We start from the raw sequence: 22,727 nt of genomic DNA, 5'->3' as shown, positions 1-22,727 counted from the left end.
CAACCGGTCGACGCCACAGTAGGACATGAACTCCTAAGTTTCATGGACGCCTACTCGGGCTATAACCAGATGTTGTCGGTCGTTTTCGGAAAACCCGAGACGCCAAGAAGGCACGTCGCTCAAAGGGCCGATGGTCAGGCCGGAGGTCCTGAAGAGCGGCAGGTCTTCAAGCCTTCGCCTAAACTCTTGACTCCTCGAGTCGAGCTTCGCTCCTCGAGTCGAGCCTTGAGTCAATCTCCTCGAGTCGAGCTTCGCTCCTCGAGTCGAGCCTCGAGTCAATCTCCTCGAGTCGAGCTTCGCTCCTCGAGGCGAGCCTTGAGTTGTTCCTCGAGTCGAGCCTCGAGTCGGTCTCCTCGAGTTGAGCTTCACTCCTCAAGACGAGCCTCGAGTCGCTCCTCGAATCGAGTCACTCTCGCCAAGTAAAAACCCTCATATTTCATGTGGCAAGAATGGTATTCGAAGGTCCGCAAGAGCCCGACGAGGCGGGCCATGCGCCGCGCGCGCAGCCGCGCCGGCCAACCAAGCGCAGCAGCCCGCGCGCCGCGCCAGACGGGCCGCGCGCCGCGCCAAGCAGACCGCGCGCCGCGTGATGACACGCCCGCGCCGCACATCCAGCGCCGCGCATCGCGTGCCGCGCCTGGTGACCCGCGCGCCGCGCCCCCTGCGCCGCGCGCCGCGCGCCGCGCGTTGTGCGCCGCACTTTGTGCGCCGCGCGCGCCGTGCGCCTCCAATTAATGCCACGCGCATTCCTAGTCCCACATGGACGAAAAAGGAGCCTCTTAAGGCCCCCAAACACCTATAAATACCCCCTCTCATTGAGGGGAAAGCCATCCCATTCTTTCTCAAGGAACTTGAGACTTCTCTCCGCTTCTCTAGATGCCATCCTTGGCCTGAAGCGGATTCTCCACGATTTCTCGCTCTCGGAGATTCTGAAGCACTTTCCGGGGACTCCCGAGTGCCGCCTCTCTTGATCGAGCGATTAATCTTGAGCCCACGAGTGCTCTAACGGTTTTCTACTGAAAATCGCCTACGCGTCTAGCACCCTAGACGCGTCCACCATTTCTGACAAGAAATCGCCTACGCGTCCGGCATTTCCAACTAGGAATCGCCTACGCGTCCGGAATCTTCGCCACAACAAGGAACTCTTGACTTAGAGTCTCCCACGTCTCCAAAAGAGAGAAAACACACATTCTCTCTCGCATACGCGATCTCCGAAGTTCTGAGACGTCGCCGAGGACTCCTCCGCGCCTCGTCTCCTTCGTTGAGCACGCCTCTCCACCAAGGCTCCGCGCCTCATACTGCGTCCTACACGCTTGAACTACGTTCTGACCTGATCCCACGCACGGGTACGTAGGCAGCCGACAACCAAGGCACGGTCACTCCTCCTCCTCATCCCCTACCTCTCCCGAGAGGCGGGTTGATCGGAGAAAACCCTAGCTCGAGACTATCGGGTTCACACTCTTGGCCCGGGTGCGATCACTTGGTCCGGCCTTGGATCGAACCGCCCGAGGTTTTAAATAGTTGTTCATTTTCGTGCGACAACATTTTGGCGCTAGAAGGAGGGGACTTCCCGACCTATTCAGCCCGAAATCCCTTCTATTCATCTTCTTCTTTTCTTCTGCGAACTCAACCTTCTCGAACTTGAGAAACGATGAGTAGCCAACCACCCGTACGTTCTGAGGGCGCAAACAACCCCGAAAACGTCGCTAAGACCAAGAAATACTTCTTGCGCTCCCGAGCGCATGGTGACGAAGAGTCGCTCCACGAAGAGAGCTCGACCCGCTCACCATCTCCATCTCCTGATAGCAGGGACAACCGCATCACGGAGTTGGAGGAGAGTATCCGCCGACTGAAGGCGAGGAACGCAAGGTATCACCGCCAACTGGCTGCGAAGCAACCTATGCGTGACACGACGATCCCCAACGGGGATCCTGAGAACCTCAACGAGGAAAGCCGCGACCCTGACTATGAGGGTACTGGCGATCCGGAGGATATCGAGACTTCTCTCACGAAGGATGGGGGACTCCCCGCCGTGTTTGAAGCCGGTCCTTCGAATCCCCTACCCCGGAAAGGCGACGCGCCAGCTGCTTCTCAAGAGGGAAACTCCCGACGCTCGGCCCTCGACCGACTAGGTCGAAGGGAGAACGTTGAGGAGAGTCAGGGCACGCGGAGAGCGCGCCGTCGCAGACGAAGCCTGCGCCTCCGTACGACCAGCCCAGATCTTAGGGATCACCTCACCGCCCAACGCATCGAGCGTGGCGATGACCTAAGGGAGCGACTAAGCTCTCGGCCAAACATCCCTGCAGCAGCCCCAACTAACGGGAACCGCCGAACGGGTCAAGGGTCAAATGAAAGACGACAGGTGACTCCTCCCGAACAGGGAGTTACTCCGACTACCGGTCTCGATGTGATCACAATGATCCACAATCTTCGAAATGAAGTACGAGATCTCCGAGAACACGGAATAGGCGGAAGTGCCTATGGGGTCGTTGAGGAGAAGTCCTCGCCTTTCACGGCTCAGATATTGGCCGAGGTATGTACGGGAAATTTCAAACTCCCGAACCTCGCTCCATATAATGGAAAAGCAGATCCTGCTTACCACATCCAGCACTATGAAACCTGGATGACGATGCAGGGTGTCACTCCCGGCGCTATGTGCCAAGCTTTTAGTCTTACCCTCGCCGGACCCGGCTTCGAGTGGTTCAAGAACTTAAGGCCGGGAAGCATCCGCTCGTTCAAAGACCTGAAGGACATGTTCCTAGCACGGTTCGCTACGTCTATGGTCCAAAAGAAGACCAAGATGTACCTGTGGTCAATCAGGCAAGAGGATGGCGAGTCTCTTAGACGATACCTCGCCCGATTCACTGAAGAATCGAATAAGGTCGACCGCTTTGACGACAAAGACGCAATCACCGCCATCACTGAAGGCTTGCGCACAAGTGACTTCCTTAAGTCCATCGTCGGCCGTGTCCCTTCTACCATGGCCGAGTTAATGACTCGAGCCAAGACCTTCATGGGAGTCGAAGATTACCTCGATGGTCGCAAGGGCAATGATCAAAGCCCTCACCACCGAGACGAGCCTAGCGACGAGCAAGGAAACTCCCGTAAAAGGCGAAACAGAGGAGGTCGAACTTTTGATAGACGACGTCCGATGCCCCAGAAGCCGCGACTTGCGGAAGACTTTAAGGGCTACTCGTCGTTCACACCGTTGAACACAACGCCGGAGCAAATCCTAGCTTTAGCGCGTGACAAGTTCACTCCCCCGGCTCCAATGAACAAAGATCCCGCGACTCGCGATAGATCTAAATATTGCGAGTTCCATCAGGAATACGGTCACCTGACCTCTGAATGCTATAGTCTTAAAAGGCAGATCGAGGCATTGATCCAACGGGGTGAACTAAAAGAGTTCGTGTTACGCATGATTAGCGCTGCGGGCCCCACCTCGAACAGACCACAGTCTGGCAGGGGAGGAGGAACAGCCGCTTCTGCCGACCGAACCACGGCTACTGCCAATGCCAATCCACAACTCCACGTTGTGACCACCATATTGGGAGGTCCACAAGATGGAGATTCGGCCCGACAACGGAAAAAATTCCTAAGGACCGTGGCTCAAGAAGACGCTGCTATGCACGTCAACCTCACGTATGAAGAACCTCCGTCCGTGCCTCACGAGACGATGCATTTCACCAACAAAGAGGCCAAGCGAGTTGTGCATCCGCACAATGACGCAATTGTGCTCAAAGCCCAAGTAGCTAATAACTTGGTGAAAAGAGTTCTCATCGACAACGGCAGTGCTGCCGACATAATCTTCAAATCCATCCTAGAGCGCATGAAGCTCGGGGGGCTACGCCCAACTCCGACCCAAACGCCTCTATTCGGGTTCACTGGGGAGAGAGTCATGACCGAAGGCATCATCGATCTACCGGTCACCTTCGGAACTCCCGGAGGCATTGAAGTCGTTCACATGGTCCCATTCCTAGTGGTCGACCAAGAGTCCCCCTACAACGTAATCGTTGGGCGACCCACGTTGAACCGGCTAAGGGCAATCACTTCAACATACCACCTACTGGTGAAGTTCCCTACCAAGGATGGAATCGGCATCATGGCTGGAGATCAATCCCAAGCCAGAATATGCTACGTCCAGGGAATCGATGGAAAGACCGCTAAAAAGACGGTTAACACGATCTCTCAGCTCAGAGATAGCGTCGAGTTGACCAAGGTCCTCCGCGAAGTCCATAAAGACACCTGCATGACACCCAAGTGCAAGGTAACGGTGTCCTCATCAGGGACCCCACACGGTCTACCAGGTCATACATTGATGAGACACCGATCTATCGCCTGTGGAATGCGGAACACTGGAAGAGAGTACTACCACTAGCCAGCAATCCCCCCCATTTTATTTCTTTGCTTTCTAAACATCCAATAAGGCCTACGAGCCAACGTTTTAGGATTTCAAATTTTTTTGCAATATTAATAAAGTTCGATGTTTTTCTTTCAAAATCCACTTTATCAAAGATTTCCAATCATCAAAGATTACGCTTGTAAACCCAAAACTCGGGGGGCTAGTGACATAGGCAATGGTAAGTACGCTCAAAATCCTCAAGCAAGTACGCTCCACAAAAAGAAAGCACGCTCCATCAAAACAAAACACCCGAACACAAAACGGGAGCAAGCGTGCACGTAAGACGCCTCTGTGGCGCGCCGTAAGACATCCCAGAGATGCAGGCTAAAGACGCCCCCGTGGTGCGCCCAAGAGACATCCCCAAGATGCAGGCTAAAGACGCCCCCGCGGCGCGCCCACGAGACATCCCCGAGATGCAGGCTAAAGACGCCCCCGTGGCGCGCCCAAGAGACATCCCCGAGATGCAGGCTAAAGACGCCCCCGCGGCGCGCCCACGAGACATCCCCGAGATGCAGGCTAAAGACGCCCCCGCGGCGCGCCCAAGAGACATCCCCGAGATGCAGGCTAAAGACGCCCCCGCGGCGCGCCCACGAGACATCCCCGAGATGCAGGCTAAAGACGGCCCCGCGGCGCGCCCAAGAGACATCCCCGAGATGCAGGCTAAAGACGCCCCCGCGGCGCGCCCACGAGACATCCCAGAGATGCAGGCTAAAGACGCCCCCGCGGCGCGCCCACGAGACATCCCCGAGATGCAGGCTAAAGACGCCCCCGCGGCGCGCCCACGAGACATCCCCGAGATGCAGGCTAAAGACGCCCCCGCGGCGCGCCCACGAGACATCCCCGAGATGCAGGCTAAAGACGCCCCCGCGGCGCGCCCACGAGACATCCCCGAGATGCAGGCTAAAGACGCCCCCGCGGCGCGCCCACGAGACATCCCAGAGATGCAGGCTAAAGTCGTCCCTCGCGACGCACCTAAGACGCCTACATGGCGCACGTAAGACGCGTAAAGGCGCAACCCGTAAGACGCCTACATGGCGCAACCTAAGACGCCTACATGGCGCACGTAAGACGCGTAAAGGCGCAACCCGTAAGACGCCTACATGGCGCAACCTAAGACGCCTACATGGCGCACGTAAGACGCGTAAAGGCGCAGCCCGTAAGACGCCTACATGGCGCAACCTAAGACACCTACATGGCGCAACCTAAGACACCTACATGGCGCACGTAAGACGCGTAAAGGCGCAACCCGTAAAACGCCTACATGGCGTAACCTAAGACGCCTACATGGCGCACTTAAGACGCCTACATGGCGCAACCTAGGACGCCTACATGGCGCACTTAAGACGCCTACATGGCGCACGTAAGACGCCTACATGGCACAACCATAGCACACCTAAAACGCCTACATGGCGCAACCAAGATGCCTACATGGCTCATCTAAAACGCCTATACGGCACACCTAAGAAGCCTGCATGGTGCATCTATGCCATCCCTCGCAATGTGCCTAAGGCGCCTAAACGACGCACAAAACCGCTTCTCACGACGCGCTAAGAGTCGCCACAAAGCGTTGAATATGATGACTAAATCGCAACGCACCTGAACCGCCGTACAAGGCGCAGTTCATGCTGTCTTCGCCATCGCCAACTAAACACGATCACCCTCACCTTGGGAGAATCCCCGTTCCATGCGAGTTAATTGAAGCTGCTCGCAAAAACTCGCGAACCTCGCCTCCGAGCAAGAACCTCGCTCGGCCTGAACTAGCCGAGACTTCGCTCCTCGAGTCGAGTCATCCTCCTCGAGTCGAGCTTCGCTTCTCGAATCGAGTCAGTCTCCTCGAGTTGAGCTTCGCTCCTCGAGTCAAGTCATTCTCCTCGAGTCGAGTCAGTCTCATCGAGTTGAGCTTCGCTCCTCGAGTCAAGTCATTCTTCTCGAGTCGAGCTTCGCTCCTCGAGTCGAGTCATCCTCCTCGAGTCGAGTTTCGCTCCTCGAGTCGAGTCAGTCTCCTCGAGTTGAGCTTCGCTCCTCGAGTCAAGTCATTCTCCTCGAGTCGAGTCAGTCTCATCGAGTTGAGCTTCGCTCCTCGAGTCAAGTCATTCTTCTCGAGTCGAGCTTCGCTCCTCGAGTCGAGTCATCCTCCTCGAGTCGAGTTTCGCTCCTCGAGTCGAGTCAGTCTCCCCGAGTTGAGCTTCGCTCCTCGAGTCAAGTCATTCTCCTCGAGTCGAGCTTCGCTCCTCGAGTCGAGTCATCCTCCTCTAGTCGAGCTTCGCTCCTCGAGTCGAGTCATCCTCCTCGAGTCGAGCTTCGCTTCTCGAGTCGAGTCAGTCTCCTCGAGTTGAGCTTCGCTCCTCGAGTCAAGTCATTCTTCTCGAGTCGAGCTTCGCTCCTCGAGTCGAGTCATCCTCCTCGAGTCGAGTTTCGCTCCTTGAGTCGAGCCATTCTCCCCGAGTTGAGTCTTGCTCCTCGAATTGAGTCATACACCTCGAGTCGAGCATCGCTCCTCGAGTAGAGTCATATTCCTTAATGTCCAGCCAGTCTCCTTGAGTCGAGTCTAGCCCCTCGAGTTGAGACTTGAGTCGGCTCCCCGAGTCGAGCCTAGCCCCTCGAGTTGAGACTCGAGTCGGCTCCCCGAGTTGAGCTTCGCTCCTTGAGTTGAGACTTGATTCAGTCTCCTCAAGTCGAGCTTCGCTCCTCGAGTCGTGCCTTGAGTCAGTCTCCTCGAGTCGAGCTTCGCTCCTCGAATCGAGCCTCGAGTCAGTCTCCTCGAGTCGAGTCCCACTCCTCGAACAAACGCCTGGAGCGACCTGAAGAACAGGTCAGCCAAGGTAGAGACCCGCGCTCGCGCCTGGGGAATAAGGACCGATCTTCCGAACGCAGACGAAGAAGCGTCACCAAGGCGGGAATGGCGGATGCCCCGTGAGGCCGACTTATGCTTGATGCGTGGTCAAACTTTTAGCGTTTATCCCCGAGCAGTCGAAGCCCTCCGGTGCGGCAGAGCCTTCCGCCAGGTGCCGCTCCGTCTTCTCGAAGCATCAGCCCGCAGCATCAACCTCCGTCTTCGAGACCTCGGAATGAGCACGCCTTTGCAAAATGCAAAAGTGCAGTCGCCTTCCAAGCTGGCCGAGACGGAAGCCATGATCTTCCCCTAATAGGTCACGATTACACAATCATCACCCTGCTAGTCACCGTCGAGTCCCATGGACTCCGGATTGATGACATTATCAAACAAAACGCCATCGAAGGTTAACTCGGGCGTAACATCGCCAAAAGATCAATAAGCCGCGACGCGCCGACACACCTCTACATAAATGCACGCCCTACTCGCGCATGCATATCCCATTTGCTCCGGGGCTAGAGCGACGAACGCAAGCGCGTTCGCCTCGCCCACGTTGAGCTACGCCTCCTATCCGCTTGGATCCTCCTCCACGTGTACATCACACACTCGTGTCGAGAGAGAAGGAAAAGCGAGAGAAAGCACTAGCAATTGTGAGAGTATTCTTTATAATCACAAAGGCTTCGCAACAGTGAAGCTCTGGAAAGTCTATTTTCCTCAAACACCCAACTAGAAGAACAAAAAGTTCATCGCTGGGACGCCTCCCGAGCGACGAACTTGGGGGGCTAATGTTGTCGGTCGTTTTCGGAAAACCCGAGACGCCAAGAAGGCACGTCGCTCAAAGGGCCGATGGTCAGGCCGGAGGTCCTGAAGAGCGGCAGGTCTTCAAGCCTTCGCCTAAACTCTTGACTCCTCGAGTCGAGCTTCGCTCCTCGAGTCGAGCCTTGAGTCAATCTCCTCGAGTCGAGCTTCGCTCCTCGAGTCGAGCCTCGAGTCAATCTCCTCGAGTCGAGCTTCGCTCCTCGAGGCGAGCCTTGAGTTGTTCCTCGAGTCGAGCCTCGAGTCGGTCTCCTCGAGTTGAGCTTCACTCCTCAAGACGAGCCTCGAGTCGCTCCTCGAATCGAGTCACTCTCGCCAAGTAAAAACCCTCATATTTCATGTGGCAAGAATGGTATTCGAAGGTCCGCAAGAGCCCGACGAGGCGGGCCATGCGCCGCGCGCGCAGCCGCGCCGGCCAACCAAGCGCAGCAGCCCGCGCGCCGCGCCAGACGGGCCGCGCGCCGCGCCAAGCAGACCGCGCGCCGCGTGATGACACGCCCGCGCCGCACATCCAGCGCCGCGCATCGCGTGCCGCGCCTGGTGACCCGCGCGCCGCGCCCCCTGCGCCGCGCGCCGCGCGCCGCGCGCGCCGTGCGCCTCCAATTAATGCCACGCGCATTCCTAGTCCCACATGGACGAAAAAGGAGCCTCTTAAGGCCCCCAAACACCTATAAATACCCCCTCTCATTGAGGGGAAAGCCATCCCATTCTTTCTCAAGGAACTTGAGACTTCTCTCCGCTTCTCTAGATGCCATCCTTGGCCTGAAGCGGATTCTCCACGATTTCTCGCTCTCGAAGATTCTGAAGCACTTTCCGGGGACTCCCGAGTGCCGCCTCTCTTGATCGAGCGATTAATCTTGAGCCCACGAGTGCTCTAACGGTTTTCTACTGAAAATCGCCTACGCGTCTAGCACCCTAGACGCGTCCACCATTTCTGACAAGAAATCGCCTACGCGTCCGGCATTTCCAACTAGGAATCGCCTACGCGTCCGGAATCTTCGCCACAACAAGGAACTCTTGACTTAGAGTCTCCCACGTCTCCAAAAGAGAGAAAACACACATTCTCTCTCGCATACGCGATCTCCGAAGTTCTGAGACGTCGCCGAGGACTCCTCCGCGCCTCGTCTCCTTCGTTGAGCACGCCTCTCCACCAAGGCTCCGCGCCTCATACTGCGTCCTACACGCTTGAACTACGTTCTGACCTGATCCCACGCACGGGTACGTAGGCAGCCGACAACCAAGGCACGGTCACTCCTCCTCCTCATCCCCTACCTCTCCCGAGAGGCGGGTTGATCGGAGAAAACCCTAGCTCGAGACTATCGGGTTCACACTCTTGGCCCGGGTGCGATCACTTGGTCCGGCCTTGGATCGAACCGCCCGAGGTTTTAAATAGTTGTTCATTTTCGTGCGACAACACAAGATACAAATGCACGAGCCCGATCAGATCATGACAACCTTCTTCACTGATCGTGGCCTCTACTGCTACAAGGTCATGCCTTTTGGCCTTAAAAATGCAGGAGCTACTTACCAACGATTGGTAAACCGGATCTTCGCCGACTAATCGGCAAGACTAATGGAAGTTTACGTGCACGACATGCTCGTTAAAAGCCTACTGGCTACCAATCACGTAGACAACCTGAGGGGGATGTTCTTAATCCTCCGCCTGTACAAAATGAAGCTCAACCCCAAACGAGCTATGAGCGCTGTGCTGATCCGTGAAGAAGATAGGGCTCAATGGCCCATCTTCTACGTAAGCAAAGCCCTACTAGACGCCGAAACGCGTTATACAGAGATAGAGAAACTCTCTCTCGCTCTCCTCGTAGCCGCCAAAAAGCTACGCCCCTACTTCCAGGCTCACCCAATCGTTGTCCGAACCGGACACCCAATCGGTAAAGCTCTACAAAAGGGAACATCGACTCGCATGGCGATCTGGTCCCAAGAATTGAGCGAGTACGGGATTGAGTTTCACCCGAGACCAGCAATAAAGGCTCAAGCCTTAGCTGATTTCGTAGCAGAATTCTCCTACACTCCCGACATGGGAAGAGCAGAAGACGACTCGACCGACGACTTGTCGGCTCGAAAGAGAAAGGTCGACCCTACGGGTCCCATCTGGGAACTACACGTAGACGGAGCACCTAATGCCCAGGGAGCAGGCGCCGGCGTGATTCTAACAAATCCTGACCGGGAAAAGTTACGCTACACCCTTCACTACGGATTCCAGGCCTCAAATAATGAGGCCGAGTACGAAGCCCTCATCGTAGGGCTAGAGCTCGCTCAAAAGCTCAACGTACAGAATTTACGAATACACTGTGACTCGCAGTTGATCGTAAATCAGGTTAAAGGCGACTACGTTGCCAAAGAACCTAACATGATCGCCTACTTGGAAAAGACAAATGCCAAGCTAGATGCCTTCTCCTGGTTCGAGATCATCCAGATCCCACGAGAAGAGAACTCCGAGGCTGACGCCCTAGCTCGCCTCGGATCCGGTATCACCGAAGACGGGTTGGGAACTATCCCAATCGAGTCTCTCTCCTGACCATCCGTCTTACGTGATGAGGTTGGAAAGATTGAGAGCGCCGCTCATCCAACTTGGATGACCCCGCTTACGGACTTCTTGCGAAGAGGGGTACTTCCCGAAGACCGCAGAGAAGCCGAAAGGCTGAAAGCCCTCGCATCCAAATACGTGTTGAGAGGCGAAGCCTTATACAAGCGCGGGTATTCAACCCCGCTGCTCCGATGCCTCAACAGCGTCGAGTCGACTAAGGTCCTCCGCGAAATCCATGAACGCCTCTGCGGGAACCACGCCGCTGGGAGGTCCCTCGCGCTCAAAGCACTTCGACAAGGCTATTTCCGGCCAACGATGAAAAAAGACACCTACGACTGGGCAAGAAAGTGCGACAAGTGTCAACGTTTCTCCAACGTTCCACGACAGCCGCCATCTCCCCTGAGTTGCATTGTTGTTCCACGCCCCTTCGCATAATATGGCGTAGACATTATCGGCAAGCTTCCCAAAGACCCGAGGCAATACGAATACGCCATCGTCGCTATCGACTACTTCACTAAGTGGGTCGAAGCCGAGCCTCTGGCCAAGACCACCGAGGCCAACACTACAAACTTCATCTGGAAGTCCATAATATGCCGCCACGGCATCCCCGCGTCGATTGTGACCGATAACGGTGCGCAGTTCGACAACGCGAGGGTTAGAGAGATCTGCGCCCAGCTAGGGATAAGCAAGACATTCTCATCCCCGCGACATCCACAGGCTAATGGCCAAGTGGAAGCCGTCAACAAGATGATTAAAAGCAACCTCAAGAAAAATCTCGAAGCCAAAAAAGGTGCCTGGGCTGAGGATTTGCCTTTCATCGTATGGGCCGACCGAACGACCGTTCGAAACGCCACCGGAGAGACCCCCTTCTCCCTAGCCTTTGGGATTGAAGCAGTGGTCCCCGTGGAAACGGAAGTCCCCACCTACCGGGTCGGCACTTTCGATGAACAAGAAAATGATGAGGCCATGCGCCTAGAACTGGATCTAATCGACGAGAAAAGATCCGAGGCCCTCACCAGACTCGCTGCACAAAAGCGAAAGGTTGAGAGATACTACAAAGCCAAAGTAAAAAGGCGGATCTTCGCCGTCGGCAGCCTTGTACTCAGACGCGTGTTCAAAAACACCGAAGTGCAAGGCGCCGGAGTCCTGGGCCCAAATTGGGAAGGACCATATAGAGTTCGACAAGTCATACACGACGGAACCTACTACATCGAACACACGGATGGAACTCCAATCCGGCACCCGTGGAACGCCGAGCACTTGAGGCAGTACCACTAGTGACCAAGTCCCCCATTTATTGCTCTGATTTCCCTTATTCAATAAGGCCTACGCGCCACTGTTCAAGGATGTTCCCTGTTAGCAAAACTTAATAAGAAATAAAGTTTGAGGTCTTTTTACCCACTTGATCACAGTTTTTAGTCATCATGGCACGACCTGTAAACTAAAAACTCGGGGGGCTATGGGTCCTGAAACGTACACTCGAAAAATTACGGCATAAAAAAAAACCTTAAGCCCCCCACTCACGGGATACAAAGGCTTAAGAAGCTCGGATCCCGACGGCTCATCAGACATACGGGTCCGGGAAAAGACGCCGGCCTAACCCGGCGCAACGCATAAGATCGGTTGCTCAACCCACGAGCTCAAAGATGTCGGCCTAACCCGACGCAAAAGTTCGGTCGCTCAACCTACGAGCTCAAAGACGTCGGCCTAACCCGACGCAAAAGTTCGGTCGCTCAACCCACGAGCTCAAAGACGTCGGCCTAACCCGGCGCAAAAGTTCGGTCGCTCAAATACCACGAACACTTCTACCCAGGCCTAAGTCCCCCACAGGGATACAGACTTAGGAAGCTCGGACCCCGACGGCCCTTCGTGCATACGGGTTCGAGTAAAACGTCGGCCTTCCCGGCGTGCCGTAAGACGCGTAAAGGCGCAGGTGAAAGATGTCTTCCAGGACGCATGTAAGTCGCGTAAAGGCGCTGCCTCAAACCCTAAAAAGGCCAAATTTGAGCCAAACAAAGGTTCGCCAGCCTCAGGGCAGGAACACCTAAGACGCCGGCCTATCCCGGCGCAATAGGGTTTGAGTAAAAGTCGTCGGCCTAACCCAGCGCAACCGCGTTCGCTTGCTCCAGGGCAAGCGGGCCCAAAAGACGTCTGCCTAACTCGACGCAACCGCGTTCGCTTGCTCCAGGGCAAGCGGGCCCAAAAGACGTCGGCCTAACCCGACGCAACCGCATTTGCTTGCTCCAGGGCAAGCGGGCCCAAAAGTCGTCAGCCTAACCCGATGCAACCGCGTTCGCTTGCTCCAGGGTGAGCGGACCCAAAAAGACGTCGGCCCAACACGACGCACCTGCGTTCGCTTACTCCAGGGTGAGCGGACCCAAAAGACGTCGGCCTAACCCGACGCAACCGCGTTCGCTTGCTCCAGGGTGAGCGAACCCAAAAAGACATTGGCCTAACCCGACGCACCCGCGTTCGCTTGCTCCAGGGTGAGCGAACCCAAAAAGACGTCGGCCTAACCCGACGCACCCGCGTTCGCTTGCTCCAGGGTGAGCGAACCCAAAAAGACGTCGGTCTAACCCGACGCACCCGCGTTCGCTTGCTCCCGGGTGAGCGAACCCTAAAAGATGTCGGCCTAACCCGACGCACCCGCGTTCGCTTGCTCCAGGGTGAGCGAACCCATAAAGACGCCGGCCTAACCCGGCGCAACCTACGCTCGGTTGCTCAAAAGCATGAGCTCCTAAGATGCTGGCCTAACCCGGCGCGATCTACGTTCGCTTGCTCCAGGGCGCGAATTCAAAGGACGCCGGCCCAACCCAGCGCGACATGCACGTCCAGTCGCCAATGGCACGGACGCAGAGCCCCCGGGAACTACCCGGCACGACCTCTTCGATCGTCGAAAAACACGAAGCGAAGTCACTGGGCCACGGCCGCATTAGGCACGCTGAATCGTCGGCCTAACCCGACAGTCCGATACCATCGTTCAAACACAGGTCGCCCAATCGCCTAACTGGGCACAAAGGCCCCCTCACATCGAACGTTTAAACAACAACGAGTCGTAACGACGAAATGCACGGAGGACGAAACCCAGTTAAGGACGCAAAACCTGCCAAAACTATTGGTAAGGATGCAAGCCCTTCGGCCACGTTAGCCCGCAAAGAAGGCATATACGAGTAAAATTGCTCGAACATTCAGATAAGCATTCAACACAAAAGCGACCAAAATATCTCATAAATAAAAGAGCCACGGCTCTAAATCCAATAAACACGTGCTAAATAAAAAGTGCGTGAAAAATAAATGAAATCCTAGAAAAGGAAAAGAAAACAAAGCGCTAAACATACGCGCTGAAAAAGAGGCCACACGGCTCAAGCAGCACCCTCATCTAGCAGGGGAAATAGGGTGTCGAAGAATATAAAGGTGACCCCCCGGGCCTCGTTCTCGGCCGCGGTCGCATCCCGACACTCTACCACCCCAGCACGATGGGCCTCCTCGGTCCCTATGTCGTAGTCATCGTGCAAGTCGGACGCTCTTCGCTCCGCTTCAGCAAGCTGGGACGAGAGGCGAGAGTTTTCCTCCGCCAGAGAGTCGCGCCCGTGCTTCGCCCGAACACGCGCCGCTTCGATCGAAGTAAGTTGGCGGTGCGACGTCTCCAAAGCATCGGATCGAGCATCCTGTTCCCTCCGAAGGTCGGTAACCTCAGTGCGAAAAATCTCCGCTGATCGGGTCGCCACCTCGCAAGCTCGCCGTTCTTCGGTGAGCTCTCCCGCCATCTTGGCCACCGACATTTGGGCTCCGTCACGCTGATCCCGTGTGATTTGGAGTTCCACCTTAGCCTCGCGAAGCTGGTCTCGAAGCGCCTCGGTCTCCGCCCCCGGGTGCGAACCTCGCTCGACCTGAGCCAGCCTAGCCTTCGTCCGAGCAAGCTCCTCCTGGGATGCCCCTAAGCGCCGGATGAAGTCGTGCAAAATCCTGCCGCTTCGCACGGCCCTCGTATACGCCTGCAACGACAAAGAAGCAAGGGTTAAAACTAAGACCTATGCTTACGACAGAATAAACAGAAATCCTGACCCTCTGAGCGTCGGTAACCCCCGCCTGGAAGAAGGCAATATCGTTCTTCGATACCACGCCCTTCCAGTAGGACAGGGGGGATCCCTCGAGGTGGCGGAAGCAATCCCCTCGAGCCTCTATCGCCTCTAGCTCCACCGCCGAATTCGCCCTCTTGGGCTCGGAACGCTCTTCAGGAGGCACCGATGTTGAAGCCCTCTTCAAAGAAGCGCGGGGCTCTGGTTCAGCTACAGCAGCGGTCTCGACACGCTCCCCCCTCGCCTTGCGGTCAGCGACCCTAGAGCGGATCTCCGCCATCGACGCAGGGTCCCGAGATGCGGAAGCCAGCCTCCTAGTTCGCCTCTTTGCAGCTACGCAAAACAAAGCAACGAAAGTCAGGTTCCTGTCAAAACAAAAAGTTTTTTACAAAACCGTAAAGTTACTTCGAAAAGCAGGAGCGACTGGTTGAGCCACGGGACTCGGGGGCCTGCTCGCCCGGCGCGCCTCCTCGGTGCCCGGAGCAAAGGGCGGGAACCACCCGGTGAGCGCCATCAGCTCGGGGGAACGGAACCGCTCGCCAACCTTGCGGGCTTCCGACATCCCTGATATTTCTCTCACAAAGGGGAGCTCCGCTGCCCCCTCATCCGTTGGAAAGTCGGCCAGACGACCGAAGCGAAGGAGCGCCTCGCCGAAGGCGTCCGAGGTGACCCACACCCACGCCCGGCGGCTAGGCGGGTCACAATCTTCGACCAGCCTCACGTTGCCCCGAGCACGGGCCATATGAAATCCCGGCTGCCCCGGCGCTGGGAAGACGGCGACCAGATTACGGCAGTCGTCCACGGTCATGGCACGCTGCGTCTGGCAGTGCCACTCCATGAAGCATGTAGCCAACAGGCGGTAGAACGTCGGGCTCATCTGACATGCGTGGACCCCTAGTCGGGTCAGGATCTGCTGGACGATCATGGGGAACGGGAGATGCAACCCGCATACAAGACTCCCGATCATCACGGCCGCGTACCTGTCCCTGGGACGAGAGGGCCTGTCCTCGGGGGCAGGTCTAAGCAATCCCACCGAGGGAGGGATGTTATACGTCTCCCAAAGAGTGCTGAAGACTCGGGAAGTGAGCGTGTTCGCGGCATCGATTCCCCTGCAGTCTAAGCCGACGGGGTCGACAGAGTCGCCTACTCCATACATACGAGTCCTCTATAGTGACCTGGCATAAGTGTAGCCCGAAGCCTCCGCGGACTCGAAAGCCGACCAGGCCGTCGCCAACACTTTCCCGTTACGTTTCTCCTCCCCCCTCGCGGGAGGAGCCTCCAAGTCCTCTTCATGGCCCTCTGAGCCCGACCCTAGGGGATTGTTGTCGGCCCGTCTAGGGCCGACGAGGACAAAGGCATCTCTTCAACCCACGTGGCTGGTGCGAGGTCTCGGGCGGCGAAACCCCGACCCAACCAGGGGACGGCCCAAACCAATGGCCAAGTCAATAGCTCACTCGGCCATTGGGCAGTTCACTTGGCCATTGGCCGAGTGAACCCTCCAGCCACCAAGGCAGTTCGCTCGGCCATTGGCCGAGTGAACCTTCCAGCAGTTCACTCGGCCAATGGCCGAGTGAACCCTCCAGCCGCCAAGGCAGTTCACTCGGCCATTGGCCGAGTGAACCTTCCAGCAGTTCACTCGGCCAATGGCCGAGTGAACCTTCCAGCTGCCCCTGTAGTTCACTCGGCCAATTGCCGAGTGAACCATCCAGCAGTTCACTCGGCCAATGGCCGAGTGAACCTTCCAGCTGCCCCTGCAGTTCACTCGGCCATTGGCCGAGTGAACCTTCCAGCAGTTCACTCGGCCAATGGCCGAGTGAACCTCAGCCGGCCCAAGCTTTTCACTCGGCCAATGGCCGAGTGAACCTCACCACCATGTTCACTCGGCCATTGGCCGACCCAGCCACTCAATGGCCGAACCAAGCAAGTTCACTCGGCCAAGGGGTCTTCAAACCACCCCTTGGCTGCCTATAAATACAAGGGTCCTTCCCTTGACCCAGGTAATCCATTCTTGAGCACTGAAACGCTGCCGAACTCGTACCTCGCTCGTTTCTCTCAAGCTTTGGCCTCTAAACACCCCTAAAACCTCTATACTCCACCTCAATCACACTAATGTTGAGCGTCGGAGAGGTAAACAGGGGCACCCCCCCTGTTTCCCCTTTGTAGTTCACGTGTTCTCTACTCCTTTTCAGGTGCTCTGACGAACTCAAGGGACATCCACAGCTAAGGGACGACTTGGGATACCAAGTCCGACACGCTCGAGTCAAGACGAGACCACTTGGTCCGGCCTTGGGTCTAACCGTCTTTGGCTCCTAAATAGTTGTCCGAAAAACAGCGACAACAGGGATCGTCGGAATAAATCTCGTCCAAGAAAGATTCGGACGGCACTATCGCAAGCTCAACACCCGAGGCGTCCAAGTTAGACGCCCGGGGGAGCTCAGCACTCACCGCCGCTTCACCCCGCTGCTTGAGCAGGGGAGCAGGGGGTTGATCACCAACCGTGACGAACTCGGGTCCTTGGACCCTTCGTCCTCCCTTTCGGGGCCGCACCTTTTAGGTAGGCCGCTCCCGGGCCCTGCCAGCTTGGCAATCGCCGCGGCATCTGTCTCCAACTCTGCGAGCCATTTGTCGGCCGCACCAGAGTCTTCCTCGACAAAGATGGGAATCCCGTCGAGTTCCTCAAAGGGACCCTTGGCCGCCCCCCCAAAATTTGGGAGAGGGCAGGTAGGGTCAACCTCGGGATCATCAACATGGGAAACAAGCTCACTCCCCATCAAGAAAAAGAAAAAAGTCAACTGCCCGTGGAAATTTCAAATTCAAAGAAATTTTCCGATTACCCGCAGGCCGCCAGTGTAAACGGAAAGAGCGGGGACCCTCCTATTTATAGAGAGGAAGGTGCGAACCCTGCTCATTCCCCCTGCGCGCGCGACGCAAGGCCGGGCCCGCGGGCCGGCCTCGTGCGCGCGCCAGAATCCCAGCGCCAGGCCGCGCACGGGTCTTGCTGCCCGACCGGCCCGGTCCGGCCCCCCGGGGTCCGGCCACAAAAGATATGTGTTGTCGGGCCTTCTCGGACCGACGAGGACAAAGGAGTCACTTCGACCCGCGCGATCGGCGCGAGGCCGCAGACGGCGAAACTTTGCCTCAGCCAATGGCCGGCTCTAGAGCCTTGCCTCGGCCATTGGCCGGCTCTAGAGTCTCCCCCCAGCCAATGGCCGGCTCTAGAGTCTCCCCTCGGCCAATGGCCGGCCCTAGAGCCTTCCCTCGGCCATTGGCCGGCTCTAGAGTCTCCCCTCGGCCAATGGCCGGCTCTAGAGCCTTCCCTCGGCCATTGGCCGGCTCTAGAGCCTTCCCCCGGCCAATGGCCGGCTCTAGGGTCTTCTCTCAGCCAATGGCCGGCTCTAGAGCCTTCCCTCGGCCATTGGCCGGCTCTAGAGTCTCCCCTCGGCCAATGGCCGGCTCTAGAGCCTTCCCTCGGCCATTGGCCGGCTCTAGAGCCTTCCCTCGGCCAATGGCCGACTCTAGAGCCTTCCCTCGGCCAATGTCCGGCTCTAGGGCCTTCCCTCGGCCAATGGCCGGCTCTAGAGCCTTCCATCGGCCATTGGCCGGCTCTAGTCTTCTCTCGGCCAATGGCCGGCTCTAGAGCCTTCCCTCGGCCATTGGCCAGCTCTAGAGCCTTCCCTCGGCCATTGGCCGGCTCTAGAGCCTTCCCTCGGCCAATGGCCGGCTCTAGAGCCTTCCCTCGGCCATTGGCCGGCTCTAGGGCCTTCCCTCAGCCAATGGCCGGCTCTAGAGCCTTCCCTCGGCCATTGGCCGGCTGTGGAGCCTTCCCACGGCTAATGGCCGGCTCTAGAGTCTTCTCTCGGCCAATGGCCGGCTCTAGAGCCTTCCCTCGGCCATTGGCCAGCTCTAGAGCCTTCCCTCGGCCATTGGCCGGCTCTAAGTGCCCACTCGGCCAAGGGGTCCCCCAAACACCCCTTGGCCGCCTATGAATAGAGAGGTCTGCCCTCTCCCAAAGGTAATCCATTCTCGAGTACTGAAACGCTGTCGAACTCGTACCTCGCTCGTTTCTCTCAAGTCTCGGCCTCTAAACACTTAAACCCTCTATATCCACCTCAATCCTACTAGTGTTGAGCGTCGGAGAGGTAAACAGAGGCACCCCCTCTGTTTCCCCTTTGTAGTTCACACCTCTTTCTGCTTGCTTTTCAGGTGCCTGGACGAGATTAACACCACCAACAGCTAAGTGACGGCTTGGGATACCAAGCCCGACACGCTCGAGCCGAAGTGAGACCACTTGGTCTGGCCTTGGGTCTAACCGCTTTGGGCTCCTAAATAGTTGTCCGAAAAAATTGCGACAACATTTTGGCGCTAGAAGGAGGGGATCTCTCGACCTTGGCGACACATCCCCTCTACCAGTCTTCTTCTCACTTCTACGACTCTCGAGAGATGAGTCATGGCCCCGCCACCGCCATGGGCGCCAGAGCAACGGGCTCAAGGTGCAGCCTCCGAAGCCCCGTGCGTCGTCTTGGAGGGCAACCTCGTGATAACGAGAGCCAGCCCCGAGACCGGGCGAATGACCTCGAGGCTGCAGTCCGAGAGGACGCGGCTCGAAGGCTCGCCGAACTCCTAGACCGCCCCGGCGTCACCGGCGCGCTCATCGCCGACCTCCTCGACTCCAAAAACGTCGACGACATCAACCACGAGACCAACCTCGACCACGCTATTCACGAAAGTGGACACACACGCACGCTTCCAAGGGGACACCCTCGGGCGGCCGCGTCGAAACATCAACTTTCTGATGAGCACCCGTACGCGCCCTCGAGGGGACACCCTCGGGCGACCACATCAAGACGACAAGTGTCGAAAGGTACACGGGGGCGCTCAACCTCTAGGCCCCGAGAGGGACGCTCCAAGCTCACCAGCGTCCAAAACCCCCAGGGAGATGACGACAACAATGGCTGCGTCGTCTGTCGAGAACGTCACTCAAATGACGCACTCTCGCCTAAAGTGATAGGGACGGCCGCCGGAGACTTGAGAGATCACCTCAATTCCCGGAAGGAACCTCATGAGAGCGACTTGAGAGAAAAGCTCAACGCCCAACGCGAGATCACGAGCAAGATCGTCTTGGGACGTCAACCACCTGACGCTGCTAACTGTGCACCTAACAAGAAACGCGCCTCCACACTCGCCGCATCGGCTGTCGCTCCCGACTCACGAAGGAAGAGGCGCAGAAAAGGTCGAGTCCCTAATGACCTTCCTTCTCCGACCCAGAAGCGATCCTTCATCCCGCTCAACCCAACGCCCGACCGGATCCTGCGCTTACGCCGCGATGAGCTGGGAAGCCCCGCTCCACTCACAAAGGACCCCGCGAAGCGACATCGAAGTAGGTTCTGCGAATACCACAAAGATAACGGGCACGTGACGATCGAATGCAACCAGCTTAAGAAGAGAATTGATTCCCTAATTCAAGGTAGGGACTTCAAGGAGTTCGTCGCATCTTCTAGCAAGCCATGTTTGTCGCGACTTCGACCTTTAAATTCACGCCTGAACCCGATCGGCTTCGTGATCACTTTTATTTCGAAAATGTAATTTCTTCTTTTTTCAAAGAAGGCCAAGTGCCATGACTACCTGTAACGACCCCCTTTATTGCAATAAAAAGTTATTCTACACATGACAACTTTTTTGTATACCTCCAACACAAGAGTTTATTGGCCTTCGTCTCACAAACGCAAGAAACTCGGGGGGCTAACAGGGATCAATACTTAATAAAAAACAACGCTCAATCAAAAACAACTCAACAACAACTCAAAAAAAAATTAATAATAAAGTCTCAAGGGGCCGATGGTTAGGCCGGAGGTCCCAAAGAAAGACTTCTCACGTAACTCCTCGAGATGAGTTCATTCCTCGAGTCGAGTTTCGAATCCGCAGGTCGACCGATAATCCTCACGCCGACTCTTCACGTGGCTCCTCGTGCAGGCTCTACATGAGTCCTCGAGTTGAGTCCGAGTCCGCGAGTCGAATGATACTCATCGTGCTGATTCTTCACGTGGCTCCTCGTGCAGGCTCTACATGAGTCCTCGAGTTGAGTCCGAGCCCACGAGTCGACTGATACTCCTCGTGCCGACTCTAACGAATGGTTGGGATTTCGAGCTCGTCGCCTCGCCTGGTCGAGCTCGTCACCTCGCCTGGTCGATCTCGTCACCTCGCCTGGTCGAGCTTGTCACCTCGCATGGACGAGCTCGTCACCTCGCCAGGTCAAGCTCGCCACTTCGTCTAGTCGAGCTCGCCACTTCGTCCAGTCGAGCTCGCCTCTTCGTCTAGTCGAGCTGGAGCGACTACATCACTTTGTCCAAACGTCTTTGGATTCGGTTCGTCAGTTCACCCAAACGTGTTGGGCTAACTCTCTCGAAACAGAAAACAAATAATAATAATAGAAAAATCTCAAGGGGCCGATGGTCAGGCCGGAGGTCCCAAAGAGAAACACACCCTGTACATATCTCCTCGAGTCGAGTTCACTCCTCGAGTCGAGTACCGAGTCCACGAGTCGACTGATACTCCTCGTGCTGACTCCGCATTTCTCCTCGAGCCGAGTTCATTCCTCGAGTCGAGTTTGAGTCCACGAGTCGACTGATACTCCTCGTGCCGACTCTTCACGTGACTCTTCGTGCAGGCTCTACATGAGTCCTCGAGTTGAGTCCCGAGTCCACGAGTCGACTGATACTCCTCGTGCCGACTCTTCACATATCTCCTCGAGACGAGCTCATTCCTCGAGTCGAGCTCTGAGTCCACGAGTCGACTGATACTCCTCGTGCCGACTATACATGTCTCCTCGAGATAAGTTCATTCCTCGAGTCGAGTTCGAATCCACGAGTCGACCGATACTCCTCGTGCCGATTCTTCATGAAACTCCTCGTGCAAGCTCTACATGAGTCCTCGAGTCGAGTTTGAGTCCGCGAGTCGACCGACACTCCTCGTGCCGACTCCTCACGGAACTCCTCGTCCAGGCTCTACATAAGCCCTCGAGCCGAGTTCGAGTCCACAAGTCGACTGATACTCCTCGTGCCGACTCTTCACACATCTCCTCGAGACGAGCTCATTCCTCGAGTCGAGCTCCAAGTCCACGAGTCGACTGATACTCCTCGTGCCGACTCTTCACATATCTCCTCGAGACGAGCTCATTCCTCGAGTCGAGCTCCGAGTCCACGAGTCGACTGATACTCCTCGTGCCGACTCTATATGCCTCCTCGAGATGAGTTCATTCCTCGAGTCGAGTTCGAATCCACGAGTCGACCGATACTCCTCGTGCCGATGCTTCACAAAACTCCTCGTGCAGGCTCTACATGAGTCCTCGAGTCGAGTTCGAGTCCGCGAGTCGACCGATACTCATCGCGCCGACTCTTCACGTAACTCCTCGTGCAGGCTCTACATAAGCCCTCGAGCCGAGTTCGAGTCCACAAGTCGACTGATACTCCTCGTGCCGACTCTTCACACATCTCCTCGAGACGAGCTCATTCCTCGAGTCGAGCTTTGAGTCCGCGAGTCGACCGATACTCCTCGCGTCGACTCTTTACGTAACTCCTCGTGCAGGCTCTACATAAGCCCTCGAGCCGAGTTCGAGTCCATGAGTCGACTGATACTCCTCGTGCCGACTCTTCACACATCTCCTCGAGACGAGCTCATTCCTCGAGTCGAGCTCCGAGTCCGCGAGTCGACCGATACTCCTCACGCCGACTCTTCACGAAAATCCTCGTGCAGGCTCTACGTGAGTCCTCGAATCGAGTTCGAGTCCACGAGTCGACCGATACTCCTCGTGCCGACTTCACATGCCTCCCCGAGACGAGTTCATTCCTCGAGTTGAGTATCGGGTCCACAAGCCAACTAACCACTCCTCGTGCAGGCTCTACGTGAGTCCTCGAGTTGAGTCCCTAGTCCGCGCTCGCCGCCCAGCTCGTGGGCCAAATAGCAACGATGGGTTCAAAGGCTTGCGTCCGCTGGGCGTATCTGGTCTAGCCAGCGTCCACGGGAAACCTGGCCACACGAATGTGGCATCGCGCTCGC

This window comes from Urtica dioica, chromosome 2, assembly GCF_054948205.1.
Source record: "Urtica dioica subsp. dioica isolate 48M chromosome 2, U.dioica_male_clone48M_v1_H2, whole genome shotgun sequence".
Lineage (NCBI taxonomy): Eukaryota > Viridiplantae > Streptophyta > Magnoliopsida > Rosales > Urticaceae > Urtica > Urtica dioica.
Note: the sequence above shows the minus strand (reverse complement) of the source record.